The following is a 15,689-nucleotide window of genomic DNA, read 5'->3' as shown; positions in this document are numbered from 1 at the left end:
CTATGCCACTAAAGAAGGATGCTCTACCAAAACATCTCACCTGTAAATATGAGAATAATAAAGAAATAATAAATCTAATTTTTGTTTTTATTCTCTACTATTGATTTAACTTATTGAAGTCTTTTAGGATATTCACCATTATAATTTTTAGAAGCCACCATTTGGCTTATAAAAATATAAACAACAAATTAAAATATTATCAAATAAATATTGTATAATTATATGAATATAATAGCATCATTAATATTGGAAGAAAGCAGACATTAAAATATTTTCCCAAAACATCTTTTGCACCTTCCTGAAACCAAGTAGTAAAAGATTTTGTAAAATGTGTCTTGTGTAGTTCTTGCAAAAGTATACCTCCTAATAACCCTTAACTGCAGGAGAACTGCTTAAAAATCAAATTTATTCTTTAGATGGGTTAAAAAGTGACTGCAGTTAAAAAAAAGAGCCTCTAAAGAAAAAAATGACAATTATAAACAAGACAGTTGATTTTTTTTTAATCAAATATCTTCTATTATACCTCTAATGGTGAGAGTGAAATTTAATTATCAGTAGAATAGAATAGAATTCTTTATTGGCCAAGTGTGATTGGACACACAAGGAATTTGTGTCCATTGCATAAGCTCTCAGTGTACATACAAGCAGCAAGTGATAAATTAGTAATGGAAGTATATGGGATTGTGGTTGTTAAGAAAGGATGCCAGTGGCACTTTCTGTTTATTCACAGTGTGAGGCACAAATTGTTAGAGTGGTAGGTGTGGAAATACACTAATACCAGGTAGATATGAAAGCAAAAGCAAAAGATTTTTGCATCCACAGCTGCCAGGAACTGTAAATCCATTAACATTTATCTACTAGCAAAACATTGTTTCCCTGACACCTTATTACTATTTTTTTTAGCCAATTTGAAAAATATCAAGCAATGTTGAAACTTAATGGTGACATATAGCCTGTCACCATGGCAACTAATTGAATGATTTATATATGTGATGCCAATACAAATACGTATTTAAATGTTTAAAGTGTATGTGTATGCATGCTTGTGGGGTTTTTTAATGTTAAAGGGTCCCCAGAGTATTTCATAGTTTGCAAAACCAAAAAAAGTTTTTAAAAAATGTTTAAATGGCAACATGATAACCAAAACCTCACAAAATCAGAGATAGCAAATTAAGATTACAGGTGGTTCTCAGGGATTACAGCAGGATTTATAAAGTTTGAGTAGAATAAAAGACAGTCATTCTGAAGCCAAAATAAACTTTCTGTTCGTTGGAGCAAAGGTTTCAGATCCACAGTGTATTTTTACAGTAGGTTGCATTCTTTTCAGTTTACCTTATAGATTTAATTTGCTATCTATACACTCTGTATACTTGAGAGAATAAATACGAGGTACCGGTCCTGTTGTTCCATGCAAAAATCTTTTGTTGTAATTAGCACTGCTAGTTTTTCTTCTTGCAAATACAGTGTTTATAGACTTCCAAATAATGCTGAACTACAATTCTCACATAATGTAACCAGCTTGCCAGCGTCAAGGAATGGCCATCCCTTATATAACTTTAGTATAAACAAATAAGCCAAACAACTCCATGTACAAGTGATAAACATGGAATTTCAGTGTATAAATAAGATTGTAAGAAACCCAGAAAGGGATGAATGTATGAGCTGAATACATGGACATAATGGAAGTTGTGGCAATTTATGACAGAAATATACAGAGACAGTGAAAGGTTAAACAAATGATTTCATATGATTTTAATTACTTTTGCATGTTACTCCTTACTCTTTTTCTATACTTTATATATTTTGCTTTTGATTGAGTTTCTATTCTTAGTGATCACATAGACAGATGATGCTGTTCGATCCAAAGGAAGTAGTATGATGAGTGTCAATTAGTGTATACTAAGTGTATGATGAGTGTCTATTAGTGTATACTAATAGTGTATACTTAGTGTATACTAAGAACTTTGGACTACTCTGAAGAGTGCTATGGAAACTCTCAAAATATTTTTTAAAAAAACCTCTGAGAATTATAACCTATTTTTAAACATTTCTCCCAATTAAATGATTCTTTTTTGAAAAATACAAGGAAAAGCATGACTATATAAACATAATTAAATAATTTAGCTGAAATACTTCAGTAGAGAAAGTTGGTTACAAAAATTAATTGTGATGTATTGTTACAGGTATTTTGCCATTCTGGGGACAAAGCAAGAAAACAGCAAAGTAATGGTTAGGAGTTGCATACTAATTTTCCTTCTTTGGCTAAGTTTAGCTCTACCTACTATATCCTCAAGGGACGCGGTGGCTCAGTGGCTAAGATGCTGAGCTTGTCGATCAAAAGGTCAAATCCCTAGTGCTGCGTAATGGGGTGAACTCCTGTTACTTGTCCTAGCTTCTCCAACCTAGCAGTTCGAAAGCACTTAAAAACTGCAAACTAGAAAAAATAGGAACCACCTTTGGTGGGAAGGTAACAACGTTCCGTGCCCCTTTGGCGTTTAGTCATGCCGGCCACATGACCACGGAGATATCTTTGGACAGTGCTGGCTCTTCGGCTTTGAAACAGAGATGAGCACCGCCCCCTAGAGTCGGGAACAACTAGCACATATGTGCAAGGAGAACCTTTACCTTTACTATATCCTCTTTTGTTGTTGTTGTTCAATCATGTCTGATTCTTAGACGGCATGAATAGATACATACAGTTTTTTGACAAGGTTTTTCAGAAGCGGCTTACCATTGTCTCCTTCCTAGGGCTGAGAGAAAGTGATTGGCCCAAGGTTACCCAGCAGGCTTTATGCATAAGGCAAGATTAAAACACATGGTGTCCTGGTTTCTAGTCTGATGCCTTAACAACTAAACCAAACTGGCGCTCGCTCTCTCTCTCTCTCTCTCTCTCTCTCTCTCTCTCTCTCTCTCTCTCTCTCTCTCTCTATATATATATATATATATATATATATATATATAATTACAAGACTTTAAATTGTTTTAAAGATTAAAAGAATAGAGATGCCTTTAAGAAAAGAATCACAATACCTTTCAATTGTAGTGATAATTGTATACTACAAGCTTGTTCCCTTAGTGAGGAACAGACCACTTTGCAATTCAAAGCATTGTACCAGGATTTTTTAAAAAAAGAAGTCTTAATAGTTCCCCAAAATGCTTGAAATATACTTTTGCGTAACACAATGAGATGCCATTCAGTTAGAACAGCCTTTCATTGGTAAATAAAGCTGCATCTATAATTAGAATCAAAGAAAATAAGACTTGCCAAAGGCAGCTATAGAATTTGCAGAAAAGCTGTTTTCACATACTTTATGAAAACCTTTTGCATACAAGGTTTTGAATTCAAATGTATAAACTAAGTACAAGAGGTTAAGATCTTAGGTTAAATTAATTTCAATTCCAAATTGTACAAAATATCTATAGCTTCTGCCTAAATTGTGATAGAAGCTGTGGAGACCATGCAAGAATAGCATGTGCTTTTCAACTTCTGGGTATAAATTAAAACAGTTGCAAAGCAGAATTTTGGACTACAACCCCTAACCATTAGTGATGTTATCAAGGGGAAATGAAGAGCATCAGGTTATCTATCCATGAAAAATGCCAGTGAAAACAAAACCTATTGTTGTAAGCTAATCCTTTATATGAAGTAGATTTTTAAGAAAAATAGTAAATCAATATACATTGTGTTGTTGTTGTTGTTGTTGTTGTTATTTATTCAGCTTGAAGGAATATGATCAGTTTGTGAAGTTGCAGCATCCCAGGGTCACTTGCTCGCCATTTGTGACCTTTCCTGCTGACTTCCCACAAAGTCAGTGGGAACCAGCAGGACTTTGCATGTTGCTTGGTTAAGTATTCCCATTGCCATCCTCCCCAGGTCAGTAAAATCAGGATCCAGATTGTTAGGGTCAATATGCTGACACTGTAAACTGCTTAGAGAGGGCTGTAAAGCCTGTGAAGTGGTATATAAGTCTTATTGCTATTGCAATTTACCTTTCACCAGAATTTTAGAGGGCTTGGGCAAATAATGGAATTTTTCTCTTGTTTTCCAACCCAGTTGCTTCCTTCACTAAAGTAAGAGAAAGATTTGCTTCGTTATTGTTTTGAAAAGAGAATCCTGTTCCTTCTTACTAATGTCATCAAAATGAGAGGTTGGTTCCATTATTGAGTTCCTCATATTTCTTAGGGGACTCTTAGAACCAGTAAATTAAATAATAAAAACAAAGAATTGCTGACTGCAGCCAGTCTCACATGGTTTATGCAGGGAGCTTCTGTGAAACTTCCCATTGCTCTTACTTGAAGGTAATAATGCTTTTGTTTGCTATCCTTTGAAATGCTTTGTGGTAGGATCCATTGTCCACTAGTGTTACAATCTAATGGGCTGGCATGGCAGCTGTCGCCCTTCCGGATTCTGGAGTGCACATGCGCACCGGTCAGCTGGTCTTTGCGCACATTGGAGTGCTGGAAACCGGAAGAGCAGTTCCCTGGTGCACATGCATATGCCACGAAGCTGAGCTTCTGGTTTCCAGCATGTGCATGCACGCCAGCTAGCTAGTCTTTGTGTGCACACGCGCACCAGAAATCGGAAGATCAGGTAACCAGCGCACATGCGCATGCCGGAAACCAAAAGCTCAGCTTCCAGGCACTCACATGCACACTGGGGGACTGTTTTTTTGGTTTCCGGAACTCCCGCACCTGCGCACAAGGGACCTGCTCTTCTGGTTTCCGCCGCTCCCCCACATGCGCGTGCATGCTCCCATTTCAGCACTTGGTGCCAAAAAGGTTCTCCAACACTGGCCTATAAAACATTGACCCCCAGCTATGTGAAAGTTATCATAATGATCAGTGTCATGCCTCTTGAACCCTAGCATCTAGTTTGGTATCTGAACTGAAATCCAGATGGACAAATCTCTAGGAGGACCATATCAAAACTTTTCTTCGCCAGGTCTCAAGGATACATGCCAGATCTGTCTGTATGTCCATCACTAAATAATGGATTGACAAGACTTTATTTCAAACAGTCCTGATGTTACTCAGCATCAACTTGAAGCCAGACACTGCCCACAATCTAGCCTCTGGGCCCACAGGAAGAGGAAGCTGAGTAGGAAGAAGAAACCTCCACCAAGTTCCCATGCAACAGCCTACTCAGCAATAAAAACAACATAGCCAATTGCATCCAATTGTCCCTAGTTTTATTTTTACCACTGCAATTTGTTCTACTGTCATTCTCTATGCAATGTATATACATATGTCAAAACATCTTATTTTTTAAAAAAAGAAAGGAAATAAAAGTATATAAGATAGAAATTTAGCCTATATTTTTAAGCCCATAATCCAGAGTCAATGAAGTACAGCAACTAACTTGAAGGACATTGTACTATGAGCCTCAGGAGTCTCTTAACTTTTAGAGCTTTCTAATGGTGAATGAAATTCTATTCCCCTCAAAGGCACATAAACAATAAAAGTAACTTTGAAGAAACTCTAAATACTTTGTAAAAAAAAATGAGCTGACAAAATATTCTAATGATACTAGGAGTATATTTTAGAAAGTTTGTGTATTTTGATATCCTTATGGACTATGTTTGCAGAAAACATAGAACTCTTAACATACTCTAGAACTCTTAACATTTTGTAAAAGAAATGTTCTGAACATACTTAGCCGTCAGTTCTAAATACACATGGTAGGAAATTAACCCAGTTTATATCTGAGTAAATAAACATAAAGTTGTTTCTGTCAGGAGATGTCAATAAAAATACATATATTTTTTTCAATTGTGAATAAATATCTGATAAATATTTTGCATAATGACATCATGATTTTGGCATTCTTCTAACAAAAGCATTCTCATACATCAAATGGAAATTTTAGAGCATTTGATATTTACAGTAGAAGTAGAGTGCAATGTAAAGCAGAAAATAAGAAATCATTAAATAGATACTAAAATGCGGGAGGCCTGACAAAGTAAGATGAGCAATTGACAGATTATCAAGCTAAAACACTTAAAAGAGCACACTTCTGTGTGCATGTGCTATTTAAATAAAACAGGGAAAGAAAAAAAAATGTATTTCATTGGCATTCAGTTAACAAACTAGAAACATAGAGATGTCTTGGATATTCCAGCTACTCAGATTAAAACTTCTTAGCATTTCTTATGAACTAGGGAGCACTAAACAATTTTAAAAGGAAGCCTGAGCTTTCCTCTTCCCACTCTTAGAATAATTTTAAACATAGGTTATTATTTCTTGTTGAATTTTCAGCAAAATGATTCATAACAGTATAGTTATATTCATGTGCTTCCCTCCCCCTCCCCCCCAACAGTTGGATTGTTAACCTGCACACTATTATTTTCAGGCAGAAGTTGTTGTGACATCATGCTTTTAAGGACTAAGGATTGAATACATTTCAGTGTTTGCTGTTCAGTTCTACCAGTCCTGAATTTTTCAAAAGAAAATGAGTTAATGGTTAAGCAGTAAATAATAACTTGAATCCATATGAAAATAGCTAAATCCCCAAGTAGCCAAAACATTTTCATTTTGCTGTGAGATTTCCTCAGTCTGTCCAGGGATTGGTACAGATTTTTCATTTGCTCTGCCTACTTTCTTGCCATCTTGCAACAGCTTTCTTTGCTCTAAGCAAATCTTATATTTACTTCGGTAGAAAGTGCTCCCATTTAGTTTAAGTGTCTTGTACCTCATCCTAATTTCTCTCAGTTGGTACATTTTTTACTCAGGTAAGTGCCTGGAGTTGATCTGCATTAGTCCCTTTGACATCAATAGGAATTAATGCATAATTAATATTCATATTAATGGCGATAAAGCAAAGACAAGGAACTTTCTTCAATTAAGAACTGCATCATAGCAGGTGGTAATTTATTAGGATAGCACAATCATAGTTGATAAATGGTTGGGCTCATTCTCTGCCCCCTCCCTTCCCTACTCCTTTGCAGTGCTTCTTCCCTCTTTTGCTCTTTTAAATACAATTGCTGGCTGGGGTGGGAGGGGATGTCAGAAAATTCTTGCCAGATATCTAAGTAGTGAGCAGGCTGTAAAACCATTCTTTTTTGCCTATTGTTTATAACATTTACTACAGGCGGAATTATCTGTAAATTTATCTTATTTGTTTGGGAGATGTGCACATATTTAAAAATATTATCTTCATCTTTATTTTCCTATCTCAACAGAATGCAGGCGTGTACATGAAAAAAAACATGCAGGTAGTCCTCAGCTTACAACTAGGTTTAACTGCTACATGTAGTTACAATGGCCTAGAAAAGGATGCCTTATAGCCTGTAATAAAACCATCATAAAACATTGCACCCCCATCACGTGATCTCGATCTGTATGCCTGGCAACCTGTTCACAATAGAAGTGAATATTTATAGCTCAGGTTTGAACTGTGGGGTCCTTGGTGCTCTCTGGGGTTAGTTGTTTTCTTGAAGATGTTACATTTCCAAACTAGGTAACGTAGCATTGATAATGTTATCTAGTTTGATGATGAAATGCCTGCAAGAAAACAATGAAGCTCAGAGAGGAGCAGAGACTTGACAACCTGTTCTTGCTTATAGTTGGCAAGTGTCCCAAGATCATTTAATTGGCATTTGCAATCTTCTCTGCATGAGTTCCACAAGCATGAAGAGGCAGAGAGAATTGATTTTTAACTGTGTGCGATCCCATATTTGTTATCTGGGATTCAATTCACTTAACGACCTGCATGATCAAATGACCTAAACCGGGAGTACTGAAAGTGTGGTCCTGAGTGAAGCAGTCAGATAGGCACCCACTTAATGATTGCTTCACTCAACTGATTTCCATCCCTATTGTGGTTGTTAAAGGAGGACCATTTGTATGTAGTATGACAATTAGATTTAAAATATTTATCAGTACATTGTGCTTCCACTAGTGCACTTCAAACTTCAGTGATAAAAATTTGTATTAAGATTGATTGATTGATTGATTGATTGATTGATTATATCAATCAAATTTATTCGCTGACAAACCTACATTTTAACAATATTGGAAACTGTTTTATATTGATGCAAGACCTCCTATGTTTCCTAAATATCCTTCCATCATGAGTAAATAAACTGAGATTATTCATCCTTTGTGTTTCATTTCAGTAATGTATAAATTCAGAGGAAAAAATGTATGTTCACTTGCATGCTCTAGCAATCAACTAGTGCCTTGAAGAAAAAGGTTTTGCTCATCTATGTCCTTCACATTTCATTTCCAAGAGTGGAATTTCATCTGCAAAAGTCATTCTGATAAACTCACTGAACTGCAGAGATTGTCTCCTCTCAATAAATCCACATTTATACATGTTGTTTAATGCAGCCACCACTGACTAAATCATAGTTTGAAAGGGCATAAAATTTGTACATGACAGCATACAAATTGTATCTGGTTCCTGACCCCAATCACTTCTTTAACAAAATGGCATACCCTGAATAGATAGGGTTGTTGTAGTCATAATGAAAAATGGTTGCTCAGTGCCTCTGTGTTTCTTTTCCTACATTTCATTAGGTGCCTCAAAGGAAGGAGATCAAATACATTTCTCAAATAACTGGTATATGTGTGTATCTTAAATGAACTTCATCTGTTGCTCCAGTTGCTTTCATGAGATGAGACAGGGAATTTTATAAGCATGGGAGTAAAAAGAAAAAAAAAGACAATATACCATGGGGAATTATAAAGGATCAGCATTTGAAGGCTCTCAGTACTTATTAACATTTTAATCATCTTAACAGTGATTTATATTTACATTTTATTTTTAAAAAACCCACTCTGTCTGTAATCTACATAGCTCTAATGAAATTTTAAAATCTATTCCTGATAATTAAGTATATAAATTTAATCTAACCTTTAGTTGCCTCACTTGTTACAGAACTTGGAGTAGTACAATTAATTTGGCGTACTGTAGTAGAGGTATGTCTTATGATAGCCTATGCCGCAAAATTACTATGGAATCAGTATTAGTATGGAATCAGATATATGTACTTATGCAATATAGGAACAAAACCAAAAATAAAAAATACAATATAGCATATGCAATATTTTATCAGAATTGGCTTTCACAATTCACAGATCTCTGCCAAATGAATTTTCTCCTCACTATGAAAATATTAAACCCAAATAATAACCATGTAGGGAATGGCTGCAAACTGGCTTAAATCCAAAGTTCTCTTACTGAAGGATTTAAAAAAAAAAATCTACAGAAGACTTGAAAAGCTAGAACTTTATTGCTAATAAAACGGAAGATGACGAGTTCTCCTTTGATGACTCCTGTCTATATAAAAATCATGTAGGCAGGAGCCTCCAACCAAAGTAAAATTAAAGAACTGGTGCTGGAAGTCATATAAGGCAAAGCATCAGATTTATTATTTAGATTAAGCAACTATAATTCCTCATGATAGCCCTTGTACTGCAGGGTGAAGCTCTAGTCTAAAATTATTGAATTTAAAAAGTTTTTGTATTGTTTTAATTGTGCTTTTTCCAAATACCTGTTGAGATATAAAAGCAGATTTATTATATTTTCTATAATGTAGAGTAAATATAGTGTACACACTAAGGGGAGATATCATGAAGGGGCTCTTCCCATGTTTTTTTACAGAATGGATAGTGTGGTCAGCCAGGAAGGTTGCAGTTTTGCAGCAGAAAAGAGTAGCAATGTACTTTTTGCCATATCCAAAAAATAAAAGCTCAGTGCTCATGAAGAAAAATTTCAAACACATTGAGGAAGTCTCTTTATGTGAAAAAAGCCCTTCTAGGGCATTTTTTTTGGAACAGGACTGGTTGTAATAAAAGAGGAAGGGCTAATAAGGGACAACATATTTCAGCAGCAAAAGGCACATTAAACTGGAACACTGACTTTATGCTTTGTTACATCTAATGGTGAGACCAGGCTGAAGGCAGGAAAATTGAATTATTGAGGCAACAGTTATTGTAGGAAAATTGGAAAGCTGGTGTTCAGTCAGACTTGGAGGTTTTCCTCATTAGGAGTTCATGATGTATATACTTCAGAAGGCAATTTTTCTAGAGCCAAGTTAATGTCCTAAGTGAAATCTACTGATCAGGGTTAGAATCTGATAGGTAGACAGAGATAATGTGGCTCTAACTTATTACTGTCTTATGATTTGGATTCTGAATAGTTTTTAAGATTTGAAAGACTATAGAAAAATACTTTATTGCTATTACATAGTATATTGCATATACTAATATTCCTTTGATTAAATATTCAGTGTTTAAATATTCCATACACCTTTGTAACAGAATCCTTTAAAAAATATAATCCTTTAAAAAGGCACAGGACAGTGGTAAATCCACTGGTAAAGTATGTGATGTTCAGTTGATGTTTCAGAACTAATTAGCCACTCTGAGAAGATGTGTTTTATTTTAAAGCAGTCAAGTGAGTCAACTGGATCAGCCAATATACATGTGTGAAGGACTTGTAGAGCATAATACAATTAATTCCTCTATTATTAATCTTTGTTATCCTTTCTTCTCTTGTGAGTAATATATTCAGAATTGCAATTCAAAAGTTGACTAGACTAGAATCATTACAAGAAGTTGCCAGTTGTTAAAAATATTGGTTTGGCGATGAAAGAACTTTTATTTCATATGTACAAATGAAACATGATAATTGGGTTTCTGATATGATCTAATTTGTGGTTCAGAATGTTCACCATATAAAAGAAGCATCATTACAAACTATTCTAGGTAGTAGCTAGGATATTATGCTCTGCTTTTCCTAGCTTTGTCACAGAGCACTAATCTTCTTTCCCTTCAGGCAGAAACAGCATCTGTTCCTTTGGCCTCTTTATGAAAAAGGAATGAAACTTTTACTAACATCTGCATCCTTATTTTTAAACCAATTCAGGAAATATTTCGGATCTAATCAATTACAGAATGTCATCCAGCTGCCTTTAAGAGAGCTCTAAAATATGATATTTCTCTCAGACTTTCAATATAGGGACCCCTATATATTAGAGGTGATCTGACAGATTATTTTTTTCATTGTATTCTCGACAATTTTGGGGTTCCCCCCCTTTTTGTTTTAGTTTTGTGAAGCCATCATAGTTGTTTCTGATGTTGGGTGATCTAGAAATTGGATAAATAATTAAATTTACTCTCAGCAGATATTAATATAGGTAGGCTTATAGGTAAATTCTTTTTAAAAAAATAAGTAAAGAAAACGTCCTTGGCTATGTTCTTCATGTAATCTATTAAATGGAAAATAACATTTATACTTCTACAGTAGAATACAGGCTACACTAAAGCATTCAGAATTTTTGTTTATAGCACGATAGGTTGCGGTCAATTGCATATTTCAATTATATAAATATTCAGTTAAAAATAAGAAATGACACTAGCTCAACCTCTCCTGTCCCTTATACTGCACCACCATTTTGTTTCATTTGTTTGTTTGGTATGGCTGCATAGCTCACCAAGTAACTTTGGACGGCAAACAAAATTTAAAAAATAAAAACAATTGAATAATTCAAACATTAAAATTTATTGAAGCCAAAAATAAAGCACCCAGATGCTTAATTCTTGTCTTACTCTGGCATCTGTTTTGCCCCTGACATCTACATGTTCTATACAAATCTCTATAATTAGGAAATTGTATATACTACTGTGATTGGGAACCTCATCAGGCTGAATTCCAAATCATGTAACCTTGCAGTGACATTGTGGACCTGAGCTCAATGTTGATTAAACCTGTTAGAAATTATGAATAGTTAACATTGTAATCAGTAAAAGCAGAGTTCCTCAATTCTTTTATATGTTTTGACTTAAATGATTCAGCCTAACCAAGGTAAACTAATAACAATGAATTTATTAAAGCATGATTCCATGCATATTCATTATTACAAACAGCTTTTTCATTTCATGAGCCATATTAAAGTCTGGAAATGATAATTTAACAATTAATTTTGTTTGTAAGAAAAGGAAGGTCTGGAAAATGTGAAGCATTAATCTATAAAGCATCCAAAACATGAGTGATTTCTGTTGAAATTGCTTTGGACTAAAAATACTTCAATATAACACTTAACTCTGTTTCTTCTTTCCCTAGCATTTGCCATTTGTCATGAATGTAAGTCACTTAAAATCGCCATTTAGATCAAGTATTGGTTAGTAAAATTTGATAAACAAGCCTATAGCTTCTTAACATTTCTACTGTACTATTAAATAAAAAAGAGAAATATATATTTTTAAAAATGCAAATAAGATAAGAGATATTTTAAGGAAGGGAGAACTTGTCACATTCACAGCCAACCAGAATCTATAATTTGCATCCACATATTCCTGGAAAAGTGTCCTCTTTCTCATAGGTATGGAGAAATATCCACATCCTAACTCTTGATTAGTGATAGAAACATTTGATGATTTTTAAAACAAAGATATCTCTGAACACAACAGAGAAAAAAATGGGATGGACTAGGAAAGAAGTGAGCTAGAAGCAGGTTTTCCAGTGTATGATTAAATGTACTTTAAGAAAAGGAATTTCCAATTAAAACAATAGCTGTTTCAAGAATTTTCTGCTTTTATAGAGCTAGGTAAAATATCTGGCTAGAAACTATACTAAGACACTTTGATTTTTTTTCTTTTGTGTATAAGAATGTGAATGTTTAATGACAGCTTTTATTCACTCATTCATTGGGCACAAAATTATTAATTCTCCTGTCAGGGTGGTCACGGCAGTCAGGATGGGAGGCGACATGGGTGCGAGCTGTTAGGACCGAGTCTGCAGAGGAAACGAAGCCTCGCCTCCCTGCTCCAGGCGTCAGTTTTTTCGACTCAGTAGAGTAGGACAGGCGTGTCTCGCATCCTTTCTTCTGAAGGCCTGGCTTCGTTACTATTAATTCCAGCGTGAACGGCTTCGGATTCCACTGAAGACCACTAGACGGTAGGGCTGTCGGCTGGCAGACCCTTCGGCGCGCACGAGCCTGCTCTGCCGCGCTACAGGAGTTTTCAAGCGTTTCTGGCGTTAGCTGCGACTCGGGCTTGGCCCTGCAGCTGGGAGGCGCGACATCCATTCCGCACCGCTTTCCACGCTCCCGTTGATCTGCGCTCCTCTCCAGCCTCCCCTTGCTATCGGATCTCCGAGTTTCACCACAAGGGATTTCACCGTTCGGCGCAGTGAGTCTTAAGCGCTTAAAGTCGCTTCCCCTCATTTCAAGTTTTGGCGCGCTTTGTGGGGGAATTCAAAATGGCGGACGCCAGTTTGAACGCGGTTTCCCGCTCTAAAAAGAACAAGGGGAAACGAACCCATGAGCCTGATCCAGGGGAGGGTTCCTCCGGGAGCCAGATAGCCAAGAGGGCTAAGAGCCAGGACGCCCCTAGACCATCAGGGATCCGCTCCTCATCATCCTCCACGTATACGAGGGATGAAGAGCGACGTCATAAGGCTATGGAGAAAGCCTTTAATAGGGCTTCCTCTTCCTCCACGGTTCGAGACAAGGCCCTTCCCACAGCGGCAGCTTCGAAGGAGATTCGCCCGACTGGGCACTCCTCTCACGCTCCTGAGGCTCCCCCTCTTTCTCCTGACCGTTCCACTCAGGATGACAATATCTCACTTTCTGATGCTGCAGCAGTTTTCTAGGGAGACCAGCGGGTTTCTGCTGGGGTCTCAGATCCGGAGCACGCCCCTCAAACTGTAGACTCCCTGACTCAAGGGCAGGTAGTTCCTCTGGCTCCAGCCATCGTTAACCAGGGGCAGAATATTTCTCCTGACTTGGCTAATTTAATAGCTCAATCTATAAAACAAGGCATCGCCCAAGGCCTGCAAGAGAGAGCCTCATCTCGGGTCTCGGAATATCTGGACGAGCAGGCCCTCTCCCTATGTTCTGACCCCATTGAGGCAAGCCATCTTCCTCAGGATCGTGCAGTCTCTCCTTCCAGGGTCAGTCAGGGATCCGTTTCAGTGGAAGAAGAAGGAGAAATTTTGGTTGACCAGGATTTATCTGAGGATGAGGGTTTGCAACCTGACCAACCCTCCTTTGTTGGTCTATTTCGGCCACAGATGTTTCGGTCTCTTTTATTTAAGGCCCAGACTACCACCCGCTTGGGCAACCCCGGGACAAAGCCTACGGATCAAACTACTTCATCTGATCCGACTTCGGCCTTGTTTGAGGAGCCTTCGGTTATGACTGAGACTATTCCTGCACCCAAGATGTTTTACAGAGACAATGGAAATTCCCGAGCTCGGGCCCTGTGCCCAACTCTTTGGATCGAAGGTTTTACCACTTAGCGTCAGAATATTCCAATCTGTTACAAGTCCCTACGGTGGACGCTCCAATAGTATCTCTCTCTTCCCCAACCCCTTTGTCAGGCCCCTCAGAGGAATCGCTACGACCTGAGGATAGGAAAGCGGAAAGGTCTCTGATCAAAGCTCATCAGTCGTCGGCCTGGTCCGCTCAGGCTTCCTCTGTGGCTTCTTTTTTTAATAGAGCCTCTATCCTCTGGCTGAAGCAGTTACAAAAACGCATTCCTAGCTCGGATGTCCGCTCACACCAGGACATAAACAAGATTCTGGCCGCGGTTGAATTTTCGGCCAACGCCACCTTGAATGCTGCACGTTTTTCAGCCAAGTCCATTGGTTCAACAATTACTTCTCGGAGGTTGCTCTGGTTGAAGAACTGGCAAGCTGACATCCGCCACAAGTGGCGCCTTGCTTCCTCTCCTTACTCAGGGGTCAACCTGTTCGGGGCTCCCCTGGAACCACTTCTCATTGAAACCTGTGACCACCGCAAGGTGTTGCCAGCCCTTTCTCGTAGATCAGAGTACCGCCAGACGAGTTCCTTTCGTCCTTCGGCCTTTTGTCTCTCAGACTCCGCTCCTTTCCACCAGCGATACCACCGTTCCTTCCAGTCCAGGGGAGCACCTCTCCAGGATAACCAGGTCAGATAGGGGCCCCGTTTTCCCTCCAGGAGAAACCAGCATGGGGGGCGTAGCAGACCCTTTCGCAGAGCTCGTTAATTTCCCCCAGACTTCTGGGATTGGAGGGCGTTTAGCTCTTTTGCCTCCAAATGGGAGTCAACTGTTTCAGACAATTGGGTCAAAAATGTTGTTAAATTCGGTCTTCCCCTTGAGTTCAGATCCACTCCTCCTCAGTTATTTTTGCATTGCCCTGTTTCCCTTGATAGATCTAAGAGGGCCCGGGTGGAGGCTTCCATTAAACACCTTTTAGCATCCAGGTCTATTCAACCTGTCCCGGCCTCAGAATTTGGAAAGGGCTTTTATTCCCATTTATTTCTCATCCAAAAGTCCTCTGGGGATTGGCGCTCCATCCTCGACCTTAAATCCTTGAACCGGCACCTAACATATCGCCGGTTCAAGATGCAATCCCTTCAAACTATTTTGCTCTCCCTTCAAGTGGGAGATTTCATGTCATCTATTGACTTGACCGAGGCCTACCTTCATGTCCCTATCCTTCCGGAACACCGTAGGTACCTTCGTTTTTGTTATAATGGAAAACATTATCAATACCGAGCCCTTCCCTTTGGCCTTTCCTCAGCCCCCAGGGTTTTCACCAAACTTATGGCATCCCTCATGGCCTATGTCAGTAATCTCCCCGTAAGGGTTCTATTTTATCTCGATGATATTTTGATTTTGTCCCGCTCCTCTGATCAGGCCCAACGGGATCTAGTTTTGACCCTTAGAATCTTGCAGGAACACGGCTTTTCCATTAATTG

At 38.0% G+C, this 15,689-nt stretch overlaps 1 protein-coding gene across 32 annotated transcripts in view; it reads left to right on the top strand.

The window, feature by feature from the left end:
• Nucleotides 1-15,689, top strand: part of PTPRM (protein tyrosine phosphatase receptor type M) — a 467,288-nt gene that overhangs the window by 212,926 nt on the left and 238,673 nt on the right. The window lies entirely within an intron of this gene.

Source organism: Pantherophis guttatus, chromosome 3, assembly GCF_059756535.1.
Source record: "Pantherophis guttatus breed Tessera chromosome 3, ASM5975653v1, whole genome shotgun sequence".
NCBI classification, from domain to species: Eukaryota; Metazoa; Chordata; class Lepidosauria; order Squamata; family Colubridae; genus Pantherophis; species Pantherophis guttatus.
This window is presented reverse-complemented; position numbering and strand designations above follow the sequence as displayed.